This window comes from Sceloporus occidentalis, unplaced genomic scaffold (assembly GCF_023333645.1).
Source record: "Sceloporus occidentalis isolate IW3139 unplaced genomic scaffold, rSceOcc1.0.p SCAF_265, whole genome shotgun sequence".
NCBI classification, from domain to species: Eukaryota; Metazoa; Chordata; class Lepidosauria; order Squamata; family Phrynosomatidae; genus Sceloporus; species Sceloporus occidentalis.
The window spans coordinates 532,903-558,025 of record NW_028317245.1 but is presented as its reverse complement, the minus strand read 5'-3'; the positions used below and the strand labels follow the sequence as shown (position 1 = coordinate 558,025).

The 25,123-nt window shown below is 45.1% G+C and overlaps 1 long non-coding RNA gene across 1 annotated transcript; it reads right to left on the bottom strand.

Annotated features, from left to right (window-relative positions):
• Positions 1-297: 297 nt before the first annotated feature.
• Positions 298-23,682, bottom strand: LOC149275798 (uncharacterized). Its single transcript, XR_016279378.1, has 3 exons — positions 23,219-23,682; positions 1,748-1,853; positions 298-465 (listed from the first exon to the last, which is right to left on the bottom strand). It is a non-coding gene; the product is annotated as an uncharacterized LOC149275798 (long non-coding RNA).
• Positions 23,683-25,123: the final 1,441 nt, after the last annotated feature.

Sequence of the window (25,123 nt, the reverse complement as noted above, 5' to 3'; positions counted from 1 at the left end):
ACACAGTACCTTTTGGAAGTAAAGTGCCCAGGATTTGTGACCTGCAGGTATAGGGAAATGGCGACTGACTTGTTACGGGGCTGGCCCAGTGGGCAGTTTATTTAAGCAGCAGGAGATCATAAAGCACTTTTGCAAACTTTTCTTTTAAATATTGGCTATATAAATGAATACATAGAAATGGATACAATAAAAGTTGGGTCGAGAAATGTCCTGGGTGTATATGTACGGAGTGTTGGGAGGACCCTGGTGATGGAGTAGTGAACAGCAACTCAGTAACTAATGCAGGTCCAGCCTGAATAAAACGCAAGGTCTTTATTGCATTTGGGAAACCTTGCTCCCATGCCTTCAGGGACTGTTGCCTTTAGCCTTGGCAGGACCTGCCCCGGACCTTTGCTCCTGGAGTGCCGTGGAATGCTGTGAGAAATCCAGAGACTTGCCCAGATAAGATACTCAGTGACTTGGTCGCTGTAAGAAAAAGAAACCACATGTTTATGTAGCTGTTTTTTCCCCTTTCTCAGTGAGCTTGCTTGCAGTGCCTCTTCTCCTCCTGCCACCATAACACAAACATATGTTCCATTCCTTTCATGATACTTCATCAGTGACTGGGTAACTGTCATATCTGCTACCTGTGAACTAAGTGGAACTGGGGAAGATCAACATTTCCTATAATCCTGTTTGACTCCTACTAGATGTTTTGTACTGCAAATTGAATCTTATCCAAAATTCTTGGGTCCAGAGGTATTTTAGATTTTATTTTATTTTGAAATGCCTGTATATGTATATACATGCATGAGATATGTTGGAGATGGGACCCAAATCTAAACACAGAATCCATTTTTGTTTCATATGCATCTTATACACATAGCCTGAAGGTAATTTCATAGAATACCGTGCATGAAACAAAGTTTGTGTATATTGAACCCTCAGAAAACAAAGGTGTCACTATTTCAGCCACCCATTTAAAAAGTTTTGTTTTTTGGAATTCCGAATAAGGGAAATGCAACCTGTATTCTTTGTATATACTGATTTGTTAATGTGGATTTTCTTCCCTAGAACAGTTCCCATGCCTTTTAAGATATTTGAACTGGCAGAAATCTAGCTGCTGAAGCTTCTCCCTGTCCTACTTGCAAACAAAAGCTTTATTTGTTTAAAAACACAAGTCCAGCCACACACGCAGACACACAATTTTCAGGGGATTCTTTGTGAAGACATAAGGACAAGGATGGGGGTTAGGGTTGTCAGTGAAACCTGGACAGGGCTCCTATACCTTTAATGGCTATGTAGAAATGGAAAGTTCAGCAGGTATTACCTTGACAAACAAGACCTGCTGAAATTCCCTCTTCTACACAGCCATTAAAAGTACAGGAACCCTCTCCAGCTTTCACTGGCAGCCCTAGTGGGGTAAGAGAATATTCTGATCCACTTTCCCTCACATCTATGTCCCATTTTCCTTTGTCAACAATAAGATATCCTGCAAGGATCCTCTGAATGAGACAACAGTGGAGGGCTAAGGCTGTGTTGCCACTACCGCTAATTTCAGTTTTTGATCCCCTGGGTAGATGAAAGCTATGTAGCCCTGTGTAACTTCTGGGAGGACCCAGTTATTGCATCCTCCTCTTTTCTAATTTGCCTGTAAGTCTTCATGATAATTGAGTTCCAAGGACTGCTATTATCCAAGTCCCTTCTAGGTTCAGCATCCATCTCTGTATCTCATCCTGACAGCTAGTATAGGATCGCAGTTACTTACCGAGGGGTTACCTTCTAGATCTGGGTGGGCCGTGCCCAGTGCACGCAGACAAGAATGGTATGCCTCTAGCAGGTCCTTGCATGCTTCTTCCCCTTTGTCTTTAACACTGCAGAGGTAAATGGAGAACAATGGAGAGGTTTAGAAAACAACAACCCTGCCTTTCACCTTAAATGTTAAACTCATGGCAGGGGGTTGGACTGGATGGCCCTTGTGGTCTCTTCCAACTCTATGATTCTATGATCTAAATTGCCAAAAGCCTGCTAGTTTAGAAGGGTGGTTGTCTGTTCCCCAATAGCACATTCTTTTCTTTTTTTTATTGTTGAGGACTTAATTCTGTTTGGAAAGGATGGTTCTGTCTTTGGTGCTTTTCTGGTAGATTCAGTGAACCACTCTGGATCTGCCTAGAAACATGGCAAAGATGCCCCCATGTGCTCCAGATGGCATCTGGGGGCAAAAAACTTATATATATTTTTGAAGGGAAGAGTGTGGTCCTCCAGGGTTTGTTGAGGAGCTAGTGCAGCCTCCTAGCCTTCAAAGTTGCCCATCTGTTTTATATGATTTTGAATATACACTCATCCCTCCACAGTCGTTGGGGTTAGGGGCACAGGATCCCTGTGAATGTGGAAAAACCACAAATAACAAAAACACCATGTTTTCACCTGAGAGAACATTTCTCTAGGAATCTCTAGGTCCTCCAGTGTGACTCTGTGGTCAACATCTGCCAGCCATTGACCATAGAATTGCACTGGGGAGCTACAGATGCCAGTGGAGTGTTCTCTCTAGGAATTTCTAGGTCCTTTTGGTTTGAAGTTGACCATAGAGTAGTGGTGGAGGGCCTAAATATTTCTAGAGAGAACATATTAATAAAATCTGTGAACAGTCAAATCTGCAAAAATCAAAGCTGCAAATGTTGAGTGCATCCACTTTTTCTTGACAGCATAAGTGCCTTGAAGCATCCACCTAAGCCAACATTTTTAGAATCCTCCCTGTTCTGCAGGTAATTGGCTCAGTGGAACTATATATCAACACAGTGGTATGTGTGTATGATACACACACACTTTAGCTTTCTCGCCATTTCGTTTTCTCTGTCTGGGGTCCTATTACTTATGCATCACTCATGGCAGCTAACAATTAAAACCATTAATGAAAGGCAACAACATTCAAAACAAGAAATTATATATATATATATATATATATATATATATTACTTAGAGGTGGAATGAGGTCAAGAAAACTTTCTTCTGTAATTTTCTAATTACGACATAATATATAGTACTGCATATAAATTTAAGAAGCACAAGTGCTTGTTTTGCCACGATAAAATTTTTGGAAGTTAGCATTGATGCAGATCAATGGCCCTCTGGAACAGAAACTTTGGTTACAGACCAGCAGTGACTGTTTTAAATTACAAGGAGGTCACGACCTCTTTCTTGCCATCAGGTATCAATGTAGGTACTTCCAGTGGGGAGTTACACCCCCTTTACTGAGACAAGGAAAGACTTACTCAACACACTTTGTACCTTTTGCTGTCGTTTAATGGATTGACCAGAAGGTGGTAGCAGAGGACTACAGATAGTATCAGTGGCACTGTATGTTGGCTGACCTTGCTAGAGTTGTCTTCTGCATGATTGCTTTAAAGTACAAAGCATTCAGATCTTTATTTATCATGCAGAAGCAGTCCTAGAGTAAGCATCACTTTTTTTGCTTGCTCTGTAGTTTTTACCAAAGGTATAGGAAACATTCCTAGATTTTAAAAGTGATCATTTTGAATGAACCTAATTGTAAAGGCAATGGGCTGCTCGTGTGCAAGAGACAACCAACACTGAGACTGAGGTGTTGGTGGTTAGGCCTGTGGGCCAGAGATAAGAGGAGCAGTGAAAGTGGTGGTGGAAGGGCTGCTTTGGAAATATAACTATAGTTGAACAATTATGCTAGAGCAAGGGTGGGAATCATGTGCCTCTAGATGTAATTAGAGTGCAATTCCCAGCATTCCTTATTATGGCTATGTTGGTAAGGCTCCTGGGGCTTGCAGTCCACCAACATCTGGATGGCTGCATGATTCCCATTCCTGTGCTTGGTAAAGACTTAGGCTGCATCTTCACTGCAGACATAATCTAGGTTGACACCACTTTCACTGCCATGGCTCAATGCTGTAGAATCCTGGGAATTGTAGTTTTAGGAGACATTTAGCCTTGTCTGTCAGGGAGCTCTGGGGCCACTACAGTATTCAGAATTCCATAGCACTGAGCCAGAGCAGTTAAAGGAGTGTCAACCTGGATTATTTCTGCAGTGTCGGCGCAACCAAATTTGGAGCTACTTGGACTGAATTATAAAAGACAGAGTTGCCACTTCTTTGCAGTGGCCATGATTTTCTTGCATGTAAAATCAAATGGTCACAGGAGTTTATCAGGTGAAGCATTTTGTGCTCTGGAGATGACCAATAGGAGAAATTTCATCTCCTACATTTTCCAAGGGCTGCTGAGAGCAGCTGGTGAACACCAAGAAGGTAATCTTCGCTATTTCCAGTCAGTGATCAGAGACGGTGGATACTACCTTCAAGGTAACTCCAGGGGTAGAGCTTAGTAGTGGAAGGATGGAGTCTCTAAAGAGGGCAGGGCTTGCTTGCAGACCACTGAAAGCTAGATGCAGAAACTGTATGGTCTAAATTAGCCGCCATGCCAGAGGTTAAAAGGAACTAGAACAAACTCCGCTGCACATTGTTCATTATAACAATAATTGCGTAGTGTGAAAAGCCAGAAAGAATGCTGTTCCTGGAAAATAATTAAATCTGTACTGAAAAGGGTTGGGAGTATGGCAGATCTCCCCCTCTTTAACTTTTTAATGGAGTTCTTCTGCTATCCATTTGTAAGGGAGAAAATGTATGCTGGACAAAAATGTATTTCTATACAGGCCTCCATTGAGGGATGCTGTGGACATTTTATAGCAAGGGCCTTTTATAGCAAGGGAAGGCAAAATGCCTATGGGTCATCAGCCTGTAGTCCACAGGATCCTGCCCTTGCCAACTCTCCCTGCACAACCCTACATTTTTGCCACAGGTGACCAAGTAGTGCTCTCTGGTGGGTGCAGGAAGGCATTTTGCCTTAGGTTTTGATGTGCATTGGTCTGTTTTAGGCCTATGGGTGCTTTTTCACAAGCTGTAAAATTGTGCCACTTCTGGGATTGAAACAAAAAGCCTAAATTACCTTGCCCACCCAACACACAAATGGGGTGAACTGCCTTGAGAAGGTGTTGTTGGCTGTTTGGGGCCACTTGGAGGCTTCTAACATTTGAGGAGGACTGTTGATAGGCATGGAAGATTCGGAGGTGCAAGTGTCCCAAGGAACAAACGTGGACCCTGGAATCGTTGGACGTGTGCTTGTTGTATAGGAACCGATGCACATCATCATAAGGTATTTTTGCACCAGTTCAGAGGTTTACTACAGGAGTGTGGTCAAGATGGCAAAAGTTATTAGTGGGGAAGAATGCACAAGGTAAAAGAGGCTGCAGCAGTTTGCTTTTGCTTGAGCCTACTGGGAAGGGCAAGATTCTGCCTCTTCCTTTCCTCTCCCCCAGCTTAATTAATTCTGTGTATACTATTTTAGCAGTTTGAATTCAGTTTGCAGTAGCTTGAGTAAGAAGGAGACAAAAGGGGAAAGTGGGAGGAAGAGAGAGAAACTGGGACATTTTAAAAACAGCTGAAAAAGTGGGTCAAACAGAATTAATCAGGACTGCCTCTGCTAAATTGGGACCATTGGAGGGAATGTCTTCAGGACACGAAGAGTTCAGCTAGAGGCCAAAGAACACAAAGCAAGTCATTTCATCAACAGATGTCTGATCTGTAGAAAAGATCAAGGTCCAAGATCGTATTATCGTCACGCTTTGAAAAAAGAAAAACAGCTGTTGTTTTCTGCATTTCAGAACATCTATTAAAGGTACAGAAACAGGAGCCTAAGCTGGTCTCTTTTCTTTTCTTCACCACTTGGAAATCTTAGAACAGTCTTTCCCAAGCTGTTGACCTCTAGGAAAGAATCATCCTCAGTCAGTATGGCAATGGTTAGGGATGATGGACATTGTAATCCAGTCCAGCCTGAGGGCACCAGGTTAGGGAAGGCTAGCCTCAGAAGTAGATGTTCTCTACCCTTTTGGAACTTAAAAGGATTAGCAAAGGTAGTTTCACTTTCTTCCCCTCCTCTCTGCTAGAGCGGTTGTAGTATTCAATTATAGTTCTAGTGTCCCTGCGTCTCATGCTCTTTGGTAAGTACATCAGGCTTAATCTCCTTTAGCTCACGTAGCCTCCTTTCGAGGCTGGCTCCATCCAAAGTTATTCTTTCTTAGGGCCTTTTCTGAACTAGTGACCCTGATAAAGCACCACACACATAATATGACTTGTGAGCTGGGTAGAACTAGGGCACTCTTCCAGACTGGCCATTGTTATCAACTCCTGAGAAATTTAAAGATTTCAGTTGCTCCCTTTTTAGTCCCTGTTGCCTTCTACCAATGCTATCTAACAGAGACCATCACAAAAGGTAAGGAATGGACCTCATCTGTCTCCACCTTAGTGATCTGAACACTGAGTTGAGACCATCAAGCTCAGCCTCCTGAATCAAAACTAAGATGGTCATTGAATGGAGAGTAGTTCTCGCCTTAGGGAGGGCAAAGCAAAAGAGTCCCCATGTTTTCATGTGGGTCACCTATGCTGCTGTTTCTGCCTCTTGCTGGCTCTGCTCATTATCACTCTTAGCTCCTTTCCTATCTGTCTATGCCACACTCCACACATTTTGGGTGAATTATAGAGTTGGAAAATACCTCAAGGGCCATCCCATTGCCATGTAGAAATATGCATTCAAAGCACTTCTGACAGATGGCTATCTAGCCTTTGCGTAAGAACTTCCAAAGAAGGAGACTCTGTCACACTCCAAGGCACTCTAGATTTTTCCTTTGACCCTGCTTGATTTGGAGGCCATTGGCTATTGGAGAATTTAGGTTGCTAATTCTTTTGTGAGTTTAGGGAGGGTTCAGAATCTTCTTTTGAATCTAGACATTGCCGGTGTAGTCCCTGCAAGATGGTTTCTTTACAGATCTGCCCATCCTTTCATCCAGCCTATCTTTGAGCTTCCATAAAAACTGGCTGAGTGGCTCCAAGACATTCTAATATATATATAATCTAGACAGAAAAATATATAGAGTGGGCGGGCTGGGAAACAGAGCGAAGTGAAGATTAGAAGAGGAGGGACTGAAAACTCAAAACCAGAGTTGAAAGAATTATGTGTGCATTGGGTAAAAAAGCTGTGAACGGGCAGCACTATGCCCATGTAGGCAATGACAGCAGGGGCAGAGCAGCCATAAAAGAAGTCAAGCCTTGGAGAAATTGCCAGCTTGGAGGCATTTTCATATACCCTTTCTCACCACCACAGCATGACCCTAGATAAAGTGCAACCATTGCCACAGTGGACCAACAGGATTCCAGACTAGATGGATTAATAATGCACCCTGAGGTGATGTACAATTTAGCTTGGTTCTATCTTTGAGCAGAGGAGTATTTTTTTAAAAATTGCTATTGGAGTGGTACACTGTGGCAGGGAAGGAGTTACTGGTGTGCGGCCATCCTGTCCCCATTACTGCCATGTGGCTGCCCACTCTGTTTGTGGCTAATGAAGCTCGCAATGAGTCAGCTCCTACTCTGCTCTTTGCCTGTCCACTTTGTTGTTCAAGTGCATCCTTCTGCTTCCCCAGTTGCTGCTTCCCTGGGTTAGTGTTGAAAATGAAATACAAGATGTGCTGGATCAAGACTGGCCCTACCATTAGTCAAAGTGAGACAACCATCTCAGTCAACAGATGCTACAGATGGAGTCAGCAGTGATAGTAGTCACTTAGCTATTTCTCTTCAACTTCCTGCTCATTCTTTTCCCTCAGAGGAAAGAATGGGTTGTCCTACATAGTCTGACCTGTTCCCCTAAACCAACCTACTGTTCTCAGGTATAGTTGAGGACCCTCTCCCATTGCAAGTATTGAAGTAAGGTCTAGCTTTGTTTCTGTATGTGTAATGGTAAGGCACAGTATAAGAAAAAAAAAAAAAAAGAACATTGTTCTTTGCCTGAAGTAGCAACATCTGCTTGGATCCACAATCTGGTATCAGATTTTGAATAGAATGGAGATAATGAAAATTGCACAAATTCACTGGGGCAGAGGTCCAGGGACCCATAAAGGAGGTGGATCTTCCCAGCATAGCAGGGCTGGCTTCCCATGTCTTAATCTAAATGAAATGTTGCACATTACCATCTTTTGAAGGGGCATGGGTAGGCATAAGACCTGTAAGCATAGGGTTCCCAGATCTCCAGACCTTGTCTTGAGTCATAGGCTTAGCCTTAGACCCTGTTGACAAGTTCTCAGAGTGAGGGAGAGGCTTCCAAAGGTAAGAGCACTGCCTTGAAAGTACAGTTGCCCCTCCTAACATGTGGATCTGAAATCCGCGCCCTTGAATATACGTGGAGGGGTGACCTCCACTGTTTGCAATGGCATGCACACAGGGGCACACTCCATTCAAGCCTATGGGGCTTGAATAAGCATGAGCTTCTGTTTTCGTGTGGGGAGGGGTCCAGAACGGATACCCTGTGAAAATGGAGGTCCAACTGAATGTCTGTTTTCCTTTGGTAGATAGATTTTAAAAATTTGAATAGCATTCTCTGCAACTGTGATGGATGCTTAATATATTATGCTTAATGACATTACCAGCTTGTGACATTAAGAGGAGCTGCCTCCTGCGACATCACCAGTGTCTTGCCCTAAGTCTCAGGTTTTGGCCTGAAATCCTAGGGCCTGAGATGGTACTAACTTTATAATTCTACTTAAGATTTTTATACCAGAGTCTAAGAGCCTCATAACATATGCAAGTAAAGCAGAATTACAATAGGATAACAGTTCCCCTGGAAGGAGGCTACCTTTGTTCAGTTCTTCTCCTGTTCTCCTTTTTTTTAAAAAAATGCTCCTCCTTAATATCACCAAAAATCCTTTAATAACCCGCTTTCCAGTCTCCCTTGCACTATGATTTCCTGTGTGAAAGTTCAATAGCACTTGTATGGCAGTTTGATCAGGGCTGATCAGTGGGCATTCTATGGGTGGGGAAATACCACTCCACCTCCAATGATCAGGGGAGAAAGAGAAAGACCGGATGGGAATTTCAATTTGGTCTGCCAATGGAAGCTCTCTTCTGCAACTCTGCATCCACCACGGAAGGACTGAAATGCAAAGAAATGCATACCTGCCAATATTTCACAGATGATAATCAGGACATGTGCAGTCAAGCAACATCAGAGTGCGGTCAAGATGGCAACAGTTAGAAATGAGAAAGAATAAACAAGCAGGAAAGGCTGCAAACATTTCCTGAACTTGAAACAAAAATCTATCTAATTACATACCGCAGAAGGTTCTTTAGGGCAATGCGTCTGACGAAAGGTGCCAGGAGGAGAGCAGAGCTGTCAAGCAAGCAGAATCTTGCAAATGAAGGTTGCCACCTTTTTTTGGTTTTTAATGCACAGAGGCTTTGTGCACTGAATAGTAGCAATATTATCAGGCAGAAAAGCCAACCAGTGATGGTTCTTGTAATAATGTGGGGTGGGCAACTGTTGTCGGGGAGTCTATTTTGCCCCATGCCTTCCAGTGGGACACATGTCACATCTAGTTTCACTTTTGGTTTTTAGACTGTTTTCCAAGGGATTGTGGGGAGTGAAGGAAGGCATTGCATTGAACAATTTGGAGTCATGAAAAAAATCCATGCCTCTTTTTTCAATTGAGGTGTTGGGGAACTCTGGGTGTATTCTGGGGGAGCTTGAGCAATGCAAAAATTCATCTGAGTGACAAGAAACAACCATTAAAGATATGAGCAGGAGAAGCAGAACCTGTTGAACAGTGTGTTAGCACATGAATTCTGTCTCCCCAGCCACGCAATTCTGCACAGAGCCTGTTGTCAAGGAAACACAGCAGGAAGAGCCCAATGTGGGTCAGCAATGTGCTGCTGGCAGTGGATTAGTTGGGACCCACGTGGCTGTATGGGTGCCAGTCATTGGGGGCCTTTGCCATGCAGGGAGAGGATTTAGCTTGCTGCCTCTGCCTGTCCCTTCCTATCACATTCACTTAAGGCCATATGACAAGCTGCCATCCATGGCAGGGCTATGCATGCAAGAATCTAGCAGTTTTACTTTCTCTCTCTCTCTTTCATTTAATTTAAAAATTCCATACATTTGGGCTTAAATTCTAGGTATGCTTTATTCTGAATAAAAATACGATAGATTCTGCCGTTAAAGATCTTGCAACTGTTTTTTTTTTTTTTAAGTAGTGCAGTTCAGCACAATCCTACTGTGCTGTAAGCTGCATTGTGTTCAGGTAGTTTATTCCTAGCTTTGGGGTGGGAATCATGCAGATCCTCCAGCTGTTATTGGACTGCACCTCCCAGCAGCCTTAGCCAGCATAGCCAGTAGTGATCAATGTTGGGAGCTGCAGTGAACAATATCCAGAGAGCCACAAGATTTCTGTTTCTACTTTAAGTACATAGGTTATGGGTATAACAATCCTCCTTTCCATCAGGGTTCAAATGAGAGCAGTGTGTGTGTGTGTGTCTGTTTCAGCCTGCCAAGTGATTTTGTAGCACCTTTGAGACTAACTCAAAGAAAGAAGCTGGTAGCACAAGCTTTTGTAGGCTTGAGCCTACTTCCTCAGATGCATGAGGTGAAGTGGAGAGTCCAGAAACAGATATAAGCCATTTGTGTGTGAGAATGTCAATTGAACTTCAAAACCTTGTAGATATGGAGATGAGATGGCAAGTTCAATTTTAATGATGGTCGTTGGAGGATAAAGGCAGGAGGAAGGGTGTTGCTTAAAGTCATGGAGAGTAGATAACCATAGGAATGACTATTGGAATGTAGTGAGGGAACCAGAGGTGAGATGTAATGAACTAGTCAAGGTCACCCTCATGAGAATGGGGGGTTAGTGTTGAAATGTGTATAGTGTGCTGGAAACTGTTGGCTCTGTTCAACCCACTGTTGATGGACTGGAATCTGTGAAAGCCGTGTGCCAGGAGAATGAATGGCACACACACTGTGGCACACGTCATGCACGATCCCCATTCTATCCAATGGGGCTCGAGCATACTCGCTATTTGTCTTACATGGGGGGGGGGCGGTCTGGAACGGTACATTCCAATTCTGCTGTTTCTCTTTCAAATCTTTATTTGTAGGGTTTTTTTTGTTCCAGGACTGATATTCTGAGGTCTGAGATGGAACATCCAGGATGACTGACATGTTCCGTAACCAGTTTTTGTGTATCCCCATTCTTAATGTCTGGTTTATGTTCATTTATCCTCTGGCTCAGGGACTGGCTTGTTTGCCCAATGTAGAGCAGTGATGGGCATTGCTGTCATAGTATGGTTTAAATCACATTGGAGGATAAGCACATAAAAGTCCTTCTAATATTCTGGGTGATGTCATTAGGTCCTGTGATGATATTTCCTGAATAGATATGTGGACAGAGTTGGCATCTGGGTTTGTGGCAAGGTTTTGTACCAGTGTCCATATCTGCATTATGCACCTTCCTGTAGGTTAGTAACTGTTTGAGGTTTGTGAGCTGTCTGTAGGCAAGTAAAGGCCTGCCACTGAGAGTCCTTGAGAGGGCAAGATTATTGTCCTGAATGGGTTGCAGTTCATTGATGATACATGTGTGTGGCCTCAGTGGGAGCTGTATGTGACCACTAGTTCGGTTCTGTCATTTTCTATCTTCAGCTTGTTCCGTAATAGATTAGTCCTGAGTACAAGTCTCTCCTTGTTTATTTGGTTTTTTAAAAAAAATTCATAAGGTGGGTACTGTAGTTTGAGGAATGCTTGTTTTATTTCCATGAGTTTGACATCCCTGTCTTGTGGGTCTGAGCAGATGCAATTATATCAGAGGGCTTGGCTGTAGACTGTAGATCTCATAGTGTGTTCAGGGTGGAAACTGGAGGCATGTAAGTACATGTAGCAGTAAGTGAATTTGCAATACAGTGTGGTGCTTAGATGTCTGTCTTGTAGCTATACTATGGTGTCCAGAAAATGAACTTGTTCTGTTGATAGTTCCAGTTTTGATAGTTCTAACTGTGACCTCTACATCACACGGGCTCTCTTACACAAAGACAGACACCAGACATTGCAGGAAGCTCTTTTGCGTAACAGAGAACTACTTCTCCTTCCAGTGCAATGACCAGCTTAAAAACTTGCCTTCTGAAGAAGTTGGCTCCTTTTGACATCACAATGGCCCGTTACAAATGGGCACCCTAGTACGCGATGAGCGCGTACTAGGGTTAGAAAGGGGCGTCACTTCTTGACGCCCCTAACCATGGTACGGACCCAGTCCATACAATAGGGCGCCGCCCTATACAGATGGGCGCTGCCATGACTACGTCACCACTGCGCCACCTCCAAATGAGGCGGTGCGGTTGTGATGTCGTCACGCTGCATGAGGGCACCTAGAGCGCCCTTTCTGCGGCGCGAAACGGAGCTCCTTCTGTGGTTTGCGTCGCTGGCGCAGCCTTTAGATGGCTGCACCAGCGACGCAAAGGAGAAAGGGGCCGAGTGGCCCCTTTCTCCTCCTTCCTGCTGCCATTGGGTGTCCTTGGGGCATGAAACCCCAAGGACACCCCTTTCCAGGCCACGGGGAAGCGGCCTTTTGCCACTTCCCCATGGCCTGGAAAGCGGCAGATCGGGGCCTCAGAGGCTGCTGTTGTAGCAGCTGAGGCCCCGATACAGCGGGGAAAGGGCCGGTTACAGGCCGCCCAAACGGGTGGTCTGTAACCCGCCAATATGACTCCAGCTCACAGTTCCTTCTCTTCACTGCACTCTTGGCCTGCTTTTCACAGGCTAAATCTGTCTGACAGATGCTTTCCCAACCTTTTCTGGGCAGCTTCTGATGAAGGGACCCTACACCCTCCTTATGTCACTGACTCTTTCCCAGGACTCTTAGTAGAGCAAAGAAGAGGCAAGCCATGACCTGAAGCTTGTGTTGTGCCTTCTACCCTTTTGTTGACCTTTGGAAGGGCTCTGTGTCCTTTTCCTCCATGCCCTAGGGTGAGGGTGAGGGTAAAGATGAGCAGCTACCAATAAAGACCTCCCTCCTGCAAAGTCCTGTCCCTACCCCAGTTATGTAATTAATTGTCCCCTGCTGATAAAATCCTGCAGCCTCATTAGTGACAGCTATGCCCCCCTGCTGCCTCCCCAGCCTAGCAGATGGCAAGTCACAGAGTGTTCTTGTCACCCGGCATTAACACCGAAAGGGAGATCAGAGCTGCTGGGGATCACTTCCCTGGGAGGTGGGTGCTGCATTGGAACATGGAGATCATTGATCTATCTACAAGAGTTATATTCCACTTTTCCTGTCAGAGCACCGAATGCTAAAAGCGTGAGAGAATACTTTTTATTTTTAAAAAGAGCACAACTGAACGCAATAGTGATGCAAACGCTATCTTATGCAGAAAATATTTTAAACAGGGCTGTAAGAGACCGACAGGGAAAGTGTGGCCCCTGGGCTGCGTGTAGCCCCTCGGCCTCCTCTTTCTGCCCCTTAAAGCCACCCAACCTAGGAATATAGAATTGGAAGGAACCACAAGGACCATCTCATCCAACTGCATGTCATGCAGGAATACACAACTAAAGCATTCCTGAAAGATGGTTATCCAACCCTTGTTTAAAGAAAGAAAAAGAGCCCACCACCCTCTGAGGTAGTCTGTTCTACTGTTGAGCAGTTCTTGCAGTAAAGAAGGTCTCCCTAATGTTTAGGCAGAATCTCTTTTTTTGTAATTTGAATCCATTGGTTGTAGTCTATGCAGTAGTAGCAGCAGACAACAAGCACAGTCCATCATCTACATAACAACATTCCTTTGGGTATTTAAACCTACAATCCCAGATTTCTCCAGGCCAAATCTAGTTCTGTATCCCAGATAGCAGAGCTATGGAATAATAGTAACAAAACTCTTTGTATACTTACAAAATTATATTATAAGCTTAGATAGGAGCCCTGGTGGCACAGTAGTTAAATGCTGGTACTGCAGCCAAAATGTTGTGAGTTTGATCCTGCAGGGCTCCAGGTTGATTCTGCCTTCCATCCTTTCACAGGTCAGTAAAATTAGTAACCAGTTTGTTTGGGGCAATTGGCTAACACATTGTAAACGGCTTCAAGAGCCCTTAGCAATATAAAGCAATATAGAAATGTTAGTGCTATTGCTATTGCTAGATAATGATATACATTTCAAAAACCCATTTTTTTAGTATCATGTGATAATATAATATACCCAATTGCTGTTCTAAATTCTTGAAAAAGTTCTCCACATATGCAAGTATAGTTTGGCCCTAAAACTTATACTCAGATTCAACTCCTAATTCAGTTCTGGCCCTATTGAGATCTTTCTTCTTCTTCTCAGTTTCACTTTTATGAAGAATAGGAGCCTTGGCTTACAGAGTTATTGTTAAGGCAGAAAGAGATAAGGGAATAAGGTTGTTGGCTATGAAGCCTCTAGATAGGCCTAGCTATAAAAGTTACTGAATAATAAAGGCGACATTTTACTAGGAACATCTGCACAAAGGTTTGTATTTTTCCTTTCAGAGTGGAAAGACCTTGGTCTAATCTGCACTGCAGAAATAATGCATTTGGATACCACATTAACTGCCATGGTTCAATGATGTGGAATTATGAGATTGCTAGCTTTGTGACATATTTAGCTTTCTCTGTCAGAGAGCTCTGGTGCCCATGACAAACTACAAATCCTAGGATTCCATAGGCTGGAGCAATGACAGTTAAAGCGGTGTCAAGCTGCATTATTTCTGAAGTGCAGATTAGATTTTGGACTTGCAAAATAAGGAAGTTTGATATAGAAGTCATGATGTGAACATTCAGAGATGTAGAACTGAATTTTTGATGTTATTTATTTATTTTTAAAAGTCTGATTCAGATCTGCATGTTCAGGAAGTCATGGCAAAGCCATGTTGGCATTGCTTTTTTAAAATAAAGAAAGCAGAGTAGGATTTAGGGGGCTTAGCAGACCATAACCTAAACGCGAATCAGCAGTGTGATGCAGCAACCAAAAAAGCCAATACAATTCTAGGTTGCATCAACATGAATATAGTGTCCAGACTGAGGCACGTAACAGTACCAATCTATTCTGCTGTTAGATAGGGTTGCCATATCCCGCCGGGGGGCGGGACAATCCCGGTTTGGGCGGTGCTGTCCCGGTCCCGGCCCGGTTTGGGGCCCAAACCGGGACGGCCCCGCCCACCGCGGCCACCTCAGGCCCCGCGGCGGCTCCAAGGCCTTGCTGAGGCCTGGGAAGGCTCTCCGCGGTTGGAGCTCCAGCCGCGGAGACGCTCCCTCCCAGGCCCCAGCGAGGCCTTGGAGGCAGCTCCGCGGTCGGAGCTCCGACCGCGGGGTCCTCAAGGCCTCCACGAGGCCAGGGAGGAGGAGGAGGCCGCTTCCCACCGCGGCGATCGCCGCGATGAGGGGCGGCCCCCGCCTCCTTCCCGGCCTGGGAGCCGGCCGAGGCTTCTTCCCAGGCTGGGAGGAGGAGCAGGCCGCTTCCCACCGCGGCAATCGCCGCGATGAGGAGCAGCCTCCACCTCTTTCCCGGCCTGGGAGCCGGCCTAGGCTCCCTCCCAGGCCGAGAGGAGGAGGAGGAAGCCTGGCACCGCGGAGATCGCCGCGATGTCAGGCTTCCCCCCGCCCTTCTCGGCCTGGGAGCCGGCCTAGGAGCCCTCCCAGGGCGGGAGGAGGAGGAGGAAGCCTGGCACCGCGGAGATCTCCGCGATGTCAGGCTTCCCCCCGCCCTTCTCGGCCTGGGAGACAGCCTAGGCTCCCTCTCAGGCCGAGAGGAGGAGGAGGAAGCCTGGCACCGCGGAGATCGCCGCGATGTCAGGCTTCCCCCCGCCCTTCTCGGCCTGGGAGCCGGCCTAGGCTCCCTCTCAGGCCGAGAGGAGGAGGAGGAAGCCTGGCACCGTGGCGATCTCCGCGATGTCAGGCTTCCCCCCGCCCTTCTCGGCCTGGGAGCCGGCCTAGGCTCCCTCTCAGGCCGAGAGGAGGAGGAAGAAGCCTGGCACCGCGGAGATCTCCGCGATGCCAGGCTTCCCCCCGCCCTTCTCGGCCTGGGAGACAGTCTAGGCTCCCTCTCAGGCCGAGAGGAGGAGGAGGAAGCCTGGCACCGCGGAGATCGCCGCGATGTCAGGCTTCCCCCCGCCCTTCTCGGCCTGGGAGCCGGCCTAGGCTCCCTCTCAGGCCGAGAGGAGGAGGAGGAAGCCTGGCACCGCGGAGATCTCCGCGATGCCAGGCTTCCCCCCGCCCTTCTCGGCCTGGGAGACAGCCTAGGCTCCCTCTCAGGCCGAGAGGAGGAGGAGGAAGCCTGGCACCGCGGAGATCTCCGCGATGTCAGGCTTCCCCCCGCCCTTCTCGGCCTGGGAGACAGCCTAGGCTCCCTCTCAGGCCGGGAGGAGGAGGAGGAAGCCTGGCACCGCGGAGATCTCCGCGATGCCAGGCTTCCCCCCGCCCTTCTCGGCCTGGGAGACAGCCTAGGCTCCCTCTCAGGCCGGGAGGAGGAGGAGGAAGCCTGGCACCGCGGAGATCTCCGCGATGCCAGGCTTCCCCTCACCCTTCTCGGCCTGGGAGACGGCCTAGGCTCCCTCCCAGGCCGAGAGGAGGAGGAGGAAGCCTGGCACCGCGGAGATCTCCGCGATGCCAGGCTTCCCCTCGCCCTTCTCGGCCTGGGAGACAGTCTAGGCTCCCTCTCAGGCCGGGAGGAGGAGGAGGAAGCCTGGCACCGTGGAGATCTCCGCGATGCCAGGCTTCCCCTTGCCCTTCTCGGCCTGGGAGCCGGCCTAGGCTCCCTCTCAGGCCGGGAGGAGGAGGAGGAAGCCTGGCACCGTGGCGATCTCCGCGATGCCAGGCTTCCCCCCGCCCTTCTCGGCCTGGGAGACAGCCTAGGCTCCCTCTCAGGCCGAGAGGAGGAGGAGGAGGACAAGGTTTAAAAATCTAGGACTTTTTTTTTTAATTTCCTAGCCAGGAAATAAAAAAAAAAATGTCCTACATTTTCAAACCTTGTCCTACATTTGTCCCGGTTTCGAGGTCCTCCATTATGGCAACCCTACTGTTAGACCTCACCTGGAATATTGTGTCTAGTTTGGGTCAATACAGTTCAAGAAGGATATTGACAAGCTGTATCATGTCCGGAAATGGTGACCTAAGGTCTGGAAACCAAGTCATATGAGGAACAATGTAGGGAGCTGAATATGTTTAGCTTAGAGACGACAAGACTGAAATGTGACAGGATAGTTGTATTTAAATATCTGAAGTAAAGTCATGTACAAGATGGAGCAGGCTTGTTTTCTGCTGCTTCAGAGGCTGGAACACAAACCAGTGGATTCAAATTACAAGAAAAGAGATTATGCCTAAACATCAGGAAGACCTTCTTGATGATAAGAGGTGGTTGACCATGAAAAAGTGGCTAGACTCTTCCTCTTTGGAGGTCTTTCAGCAGAGGTTAGATAGCCATTTCTTGCGAATGCTTTAGTTGTGTTATTCTAGGTCTGTGGTGGTGAACCTATGGCACACTTGAAGGCATACAACAACAACAACAACAACAACAAACAAGATTGGATTCAATGGTTCTTGCAATTCCTTCCAATTCTGTTGTTCTGTGATTCTATGGACAGGGTCCTCATATATTAGCAAGCTTTGAGATGAATATTTTCAGTGGTGCAACTATTCTGCTTTTTGTTCTAGAAGGGATATTTTATTGAAGAATCAAAAAAGATGGAAGAAATGATAGGAATACAATGACAAATGGAAAATGCTTATGTCAGAACTGCTGTAAAATTCCATGAATGAGGCAGGACAATTACATTACAAAAACTTTCTTTGGAAGTAGTCTTGAAATGCAAGGACATATTTGTGCTGCACATTTGTATCAGTTTCATACCTATTTCAGTGTCATTGCTATATTTAATGGGATCTTGAATTGTCAGTAGTGGTCTGTAGGGGAAAATTATTAATACCTCACTAAGCTATAAACCTCAGGATTCCATAGTTTGTAGCCTTGACAGAAAAAGTGCCCTGAAACTGTTATGACAGGATAGTATGAATTAGTACTACTCAAAGTGGTGGTTTATGGGCTAGTGTTGATCCATGATCCATTGGTGGACTATCTATGGAAAATTTCCAGAAAGGAAAGTGACAGCTGTAGTTTGTAGTCACAAATATTAGTCCCTGGTACTTTGGGAAAAGAACTTGTTGGTCCATTACATCAGACAGTTTAAGAAGTTTAAAAAGCACTGGTGTTGATATAGCCTAAAATTTCCAATATTCACTTACTGAGATGTGTAAGAGCCTCTTTGATACAGTAGTCTACCCACATCCATGGCTTTGCTCTCTGTAATTTCAGGCACCCATGGTCAATTGCAGAATACTACAGGTGTAGGGTTTGGTACTGTGGTATTATAACATTTTATATTAATTAATTTTAATTTTGAATTTTTGATGAACAACCTTAGTATTTTGATCACCAATTACTAATATCCACATTTTATAATCTGATGCTAATTTGATTTGATTTGTTTTATTTGTATGTTTAATGTTCATCTGTACATTTGAAATATTTCTCACTAATAAATAAATGATATACCATTATCTTATACACTATTATCAGATCATTATGGGTACTCCAGTCACATCTGCCTTTCTATCTAGAATAACAATTCCTTCCTTTTGGGTTCAGATCCCAGTCAGGTATGGAAGAATCGCTGGTTGGCCCTATACAGCTATATGAAGCAACATCCACTCATCTTGGTGACTTTCCAGAAGGAGCTTTGATCCCTATAGCTTTTGGAAGAAGGGAGGCACTGGTCCTTTTCATATCTCTGCCTCCTATGAGGGAAAACGTGCAACACATGGCTCAGATGCCATGGTGAATGCTGTCCGTCAAGTGATGTAAAAGTTAAGTGCTGGCCCATTTGGCTTTTATATGAAGAATGTGATGGTGGGATCTTGTCCTTTGCCTCAGACAGCAAAATATCTTGAGAGGGTCCTGTCAAAGACCCTCCTAATTACTGAAACAGCATAAAACAAAATCAAGTCTCCAAAGTATTTTGAAAATTTAGGCCCAGTACAAATTAGAAGAAAGGGGTGGTCAGAGGCTGCCCCTTTCTCTTCTGGATCATTGCTGCAGCAACTGCACGGCTGCATCAACAATCCGCCCCAAAAAGGAGCTCCAAAATGGGGCTCCTACCCTCAATGCCTCCAAGGCACCATTTGCACCCTGGGGCAAAACTGTGATGTGTCTTGTGCGCCATGCCATTTGGACGTGTCACACAAGACATGTCATGGATGTGAGCACCATATGGACGGCGCTGCATCAAGATGGCACAGCCCATACCTATTAGGGTTCAGGAGCATGTGGTTGCTGTGCGCTCCTGAACCCTGAAATTGCCTCCGGGATGCCACAAAGTGCCCGTTTGTACTGGGCGTTAGTGTTGGAAAAGTGACTGGCTGTATTGGCTGTGGAGTTCTGGGAATGGTAATCCAAAAAGTAACTTTTCCAAGCTCTTGCATACACAGAGGTTCTCCCGAGCACTATCAGGATGAGTAGGTCTGTGGATCTTAAAAAAAATAATAATACATTTTCCCTGAAAGCAAATAAAAAGTATGTCTGTCCAGGATTTGCATGTGATACAAAGGAGAAGAAAAGCTACTTTTGCCACTGCTATTGGGTGCCTTCAAGTTATTTCTGATTTATGGTGACCCTAAGGTGATCTTATCATGGGGTTTTCTCAGCAAGATTTATTGAAAGAGTATTTGCCCTTGCCTTCTGCTGAGGCTGTGAGAATGCGACTTGCCCAAGGTCACCCAGTAGGTTTCCATGGCCAATAGGATATTTTAACCCTGGTCTTCCAGTGTCCCAGTCCAATATTCACTATATCATGCTGGTTCTCAAAGCTACCTTTATGTTTTTTCACATCTAGTGCAATAAAGAAAGATTATGCCTTTGTAGGCTGCATGAGCAAGAGTCAATAAGAGGAATGAATCAACGAATAAGAAGGAAATAGATGGTGTATGTTATGTTATTTCTGGCAGATCCAAAGTATTGCATCCCAGCTGAAAATCTCCTTTCTGGGGACATTAGGATTAGCCTGGCAGAGAGAAATGAGCGTGGGGGGAATTATAAAGTCATAGCAATGTCCCCAAGAGTGAGAAACAGAACAGCAAACTGCTGAAGGTCAAGATCTGCAGAAGGGGTCAGGCAAGGAAGAAAAATGCCTAGGGATAGGCAGAGGGTCTTGAAAGTTACCAAGTAGGCCATTGCATTGAAGTGCGAAGCTCAGCAAGAGCTTCTCCAAGGTCACTCAGTGAATAAGGAGGAAAGGAGTCCTGGATGCACACCACTTTGTCTCTTGCCTTATCTATTTTATTGCCTGAGCTGAAAAATAAGAGCCAAATTACCAATTGCACAGGAGAGTTCTGGTGGCATATTTTCACTTTGTAATCTTCCCTGTCTCCACTTTTAAAAAACCTGAAATACAGCAGATGAGGCTGCTTTGAGCCACAGAGGTGTGTATTTGACCTTCACCCCATTACTTCTGCTGGCTATTATGGTGGGAAAATACAAGCAAAACTGGTGCGTCCTGATCCTACTATTCTGACCATATAATTAACCTGTTTGTTTCCCAAATTTAGGAGGTGAATTGAACAAGGGTAGTTTTCCAATTTTTTAAAAAACCTTCAAGATTTGGGCTTATAGTGAACTCAAGCAGTGTTCAGTCCCCAGGATCTATTTAAAACTGGTAGGACCAGGGATGTGGGAATGAATGATCACATTGAAGACACAGCATGTGCAGAGTGCTTTCCCCCACAAGGACCCCTCCTGCATGCAGACTTAAAAGGGATGTAACCCTAGCAGCTGTCTGTTAAAAATATGAAAATTTAAACTAAATGTTATGACCAGAAAGAGGACAAAGTGATTGTCTCTCTGGGGAGTTTGACATCCTATCCATTGAGCAAGGAATCTCCCCGACTCCTGATCCAACAGAAAGATTTCCTCCTTACATTCTAATCCTCCTAGTTGAGCTTTAGCTGCTTGAGTTAATTGAGGATGAGGAGGCTTGAGGACTCAGTGGTATATCTGCACCCAGAGAGACCAAGGGGCTTTCAGCTCTTCGTTACTGATTTTGTACAGCATTTTGAGTTATGCCAGCAGTCAAACATGGCTTACTGATGCATATCTTTCACTGTTTTTGATTTTATGCATATATTACATTTTTAAAACACACATGTTAATAAACCCCTGTTAGATGTACACTTAAGAAATATAAATTGTGAATTGAATCTAGGAAATGCAGAACATGTGTCCTATGCAAGCATTTGGCGTGGCACCTTTGATCTGACAAGCCTTTCTGGCCGACTGAAAATTCTGTGTAACCCAAAAGCTGGCATACTGAAACTTGTTCAGTAGGAAAGAACCACCTTGTGTATATGTACATATATAAGTGCCTTCAAGTCATCTGTTGACTTATGGTAACCTGTTCAATTCCACAGAGTTATCGTTGGCAAAAAAAATTCAGAGGTGGTTTTGCCAGTTCATTCCTCTGAAATTTAGCCTATAGTATCTGGTATTCATTGGTGGTCTACCATCCAAGTACTAACCAGTTTCCAAGAATAGTCAGGATCTGGTGCCTTCAGGATATGTAGGCCATTACAAATCACCTTACTCATTCTGTATTTCCCCCCAGTTAGTACTGTGTTTTCAAAAAAATATGCTATCTTTCATCATTCCAAGCTGGCATGTCTGACAGGGGAAAGGAAAAGTCTGGGTTAAATCCATCCTCTGCTTCAAGCAGGACAGGTGGTAGATCTTTCTAAAGTTCTGTGCCAAAGCACAGGAGCAAGACAGGAGACAAACTTGTGTAAAGTGTCAACCTCTCTCTGAGGAGGCAGGATGGCACATCTGGCCAATTTCAATTTCCTTGATAAAAGGGGACAAAATACTTGTGCTCTAATCTGTGCTTTAAAAAGTACATTGGTTGTTTTTTTACAGTGATGTGGGGATCCTATTTGAATCTTTCATGTTAGGTGTCAAACTATCCTCCTCAGCCAGTCCTGCACCTAAGTGTGGTGTAAACTCCGAGGCCAATGAGATTTTGCTAGGCAGGCCAATTTCTTGCTTCATTTATGCTGTGTCTTTGGTCTGTTGTGCTATTCCATGCTTAGATTAAAGAAATGCTTAGTTTTAGGGTTGCCAGTTCAGGATTATACCAAACCCCAAAGTTTCCAAGCCCAAACCCAAGACTTACGGATAGCCCTTGGGATATCATTAAACGTGCATTTAGTACCAAACACCATTCCTCATAGATTGTCATTCAAACGCATATGCACACAAGACATTCATGTTTGGAAAATAAAGAGAGAAATTTTAGCTAAAGGGGCTCTTCCCAGATGGTTAAGTGAAGGGACTATTCTTTCTCACTTTGTTAGGGAGATAGGATAATGGACATTGAATCTAGGCTACAGGCTTCTAGCAAGGTGAATGCAAAGGAGAATAGAGGATGAGCCCTGGCAAACAGGAGGAAAGGGGGAAACTAAATCCATAGACAACCCCACCAAGAGTCCTTGCAATTTGTAGCAACAAATTAATTAAGCCTTGCAAACTGTAACAAAATGCTGCTGTATTAGCTGAGCTGGAGATTTGCATATAGTCCTTTCCTCTTGACGAGCTCAGCTCACCAAAACTGGAAAATTTCCATCCTCATCTAACTGGAGGTGGTCCATGAAAATGAGATGTAGGGCCAGGCCTTGAGATCTGGCAACCCTACTTCGCTAGTTCCTTTACACACACACAACCTTTTGCCTCTGGGCCCCCAAACTGCTCTCTGACACACCGCATGGAAATATCCATGTATTGAGCAACAGCCTGTCCCATCTGACCTACATAACCTTACAGCTTGCTGCAGAAAAGTGGACAGATCTGGGGGGAAAACAGAGCTCACCACTGGCCTTGGCTATGTATGTAACAAGCTAGATCTAACATGTTGTTAAGGTGTCATAATCTCAAAAGCATGTTGCTCCCACCCCTCATATTAGTATCATTTAGTATTAGTATTAGTACAGAGGGCCCTTGGTATCTGCTGGGCTTTAGTTCCAGAACCCCAGTAGATACCAAAATCCATGGATGATCAAGTCCCATTAAATACAACAGCATAGCGAAATGGTGTTTCTTATACAACATGGCAAAAACAAAGTTTGCTTTTGGAATTTATATAATTTTTTGAATATTTTCAAGCCATGGATGCTTGAATGCCTGGATAAATAATCTCTGGATACCAAGGGCCAACTGTATTAGTATGAGTATTAGCAGAGTTATCAAACCAGACATGCACTATGCCACTATGGCGGTCAATGCCTACTTCTTTGCCCATCTGTCCAACTCACCATTTCTCAGAGGCGGCTTTCAGTTCAGCGCAGGGTGGCTCTTCTGTGGGGGCAGCTGGGGTGCCTTGACCCTCAGCGTTGGGGGCTTCCTGGGGGCTGGAGCTCTCTGACATGCTGGGGCTGGCCGTGCACGCCTGCGTCTGCACTGATCAAGGGGAAGTTACCAATGCTGCCTCTGGCTGGAGAGTCAGCTGGAGCCCAGCCCAGTCATGCAGGAGGGGTGGATAGAGAGATAGAAAGATGGGCGGGTGGATCTTGGGCATTCCAGATATGCTCCCAGCACCAGGGTTTAATTCACAAAGGCTTAGCTCTGGGAGATGCACCCTCCCTGTATCTTTCCTCAGTGCAGCTGGATCCCAGGCAGGCAATGGACCCAACGTGAGGTCAAGGAGATCAGCCACAGGCAGAGAATGACAGCTTGCACCGGGAGACGACCAAGCACCTGCCTCCCAGCAGTTCTCACGGCTTCTGCGGCTTAAGGATAATCGGCCACAGACGGGGCAAGGCTGTATGGGAACCTTATGAATGGCCATATGAACCCTGACTCCAAAGGGGGCTGAAATTCATCTCTAGGCCAGGATGGATCCATTGCTGTGTCTCTAAGGATAGAGGTTGTGGGTGAGGGGTAGGGTATGTGGGCCTTGGGAACTGCAAGTCTCTTGTCCTGGGGAATTTGTGTGTGTCTGGCAATGTGGCTAAGAATGCTGTGGATATATCCTGGTGGATTTTGGTGTATATGTATGTGCCAAGTCCATACATATGAGTAATGGGAAAAGTTGAGGGAATGTATGCATGCCTTTGATGGTACTCCAAGGCTAGGCTGGGCACCTCCCTCTTTTCTTTCTGGTGCTGGTTTTCCTTTTTGGACACGATTTAAAATTGCTTTTAAACATGTCTTAATAGCATAACTTGTTAAGCTGTTCTTTAGTGCTGTAACGTTTCCTCTGTTTGTATCCATAAATAAACCAACCGACCAAATAAACGATATGTCCAAGTTGTGCTGAGCTTGCTGGCTGTGATTGTTTAGGGGTTGTGGGGACACTTTGCACATGCTCAAAGGCAATAAACAGCTATGCTTCAGACTTTCATAACCCAGCAGTGCCGAAGCAGGCATTTAAGCCATGGTTCAGAAGAGTCTCTGATGAAGGGGCTGATTTGTCGTGTCTGCTTACAGATGGTTAGAGTTCTTTGTGTCCAGAATAGGCAGAGTGATTATTGCAGATCAGCTGGTAAAAGGGTATGGAGGGCTGTCTGTGCAGTAGAGTTGTGTGATTTCTACTTAGCTGGGAGAGGCGAACATGGAGAAGATGTGAGAACCTTGAATTGTCTTGCTATTACTTTTTGAATTCCAAATGTTGGATTGTATTTTCATGAGTGTCCTGAAATAAGAGAGATGAATGTTAGTTATGTTTGTGAGAGCAGAAATGTGTACTCTGCATGTCTGAAATCTGGTTACAGATAGCTGGATTGCATTTGCCCTGGTTTTGTTTGTGCATTGCTATGTCTGGGCCTGTATAAGGACTTAGTTACACACAATCCACTACAAGAACTGGATATACATGACATTGCAGAATCCATTGTGTGTTTATTCAGAGTTAAACCCTTCTGGTTTCAGTGGAGTTCATTACTAGGAAGATGTACATAGGATCGAAGCCTTAGCCACACTGAATTCGATTCTTAGTCCTGACTAGAGTAGAGCAAATGAATCAACTGGATTTACCTATATGTTGACTTACCATTTAACAGTTGCTTTGTGGGGGCGTCTACTATGGTTGGGACTAACAGGATTCTAGCCAATGTGGCATGTGTGTACATATTGACTGCAGCCATGGTATGTATGCATGTGTGTGTAAACAGTGCCTGTTGGTATATGCCAGGGGTGAGCAGTGTGGATTGGGACATAGG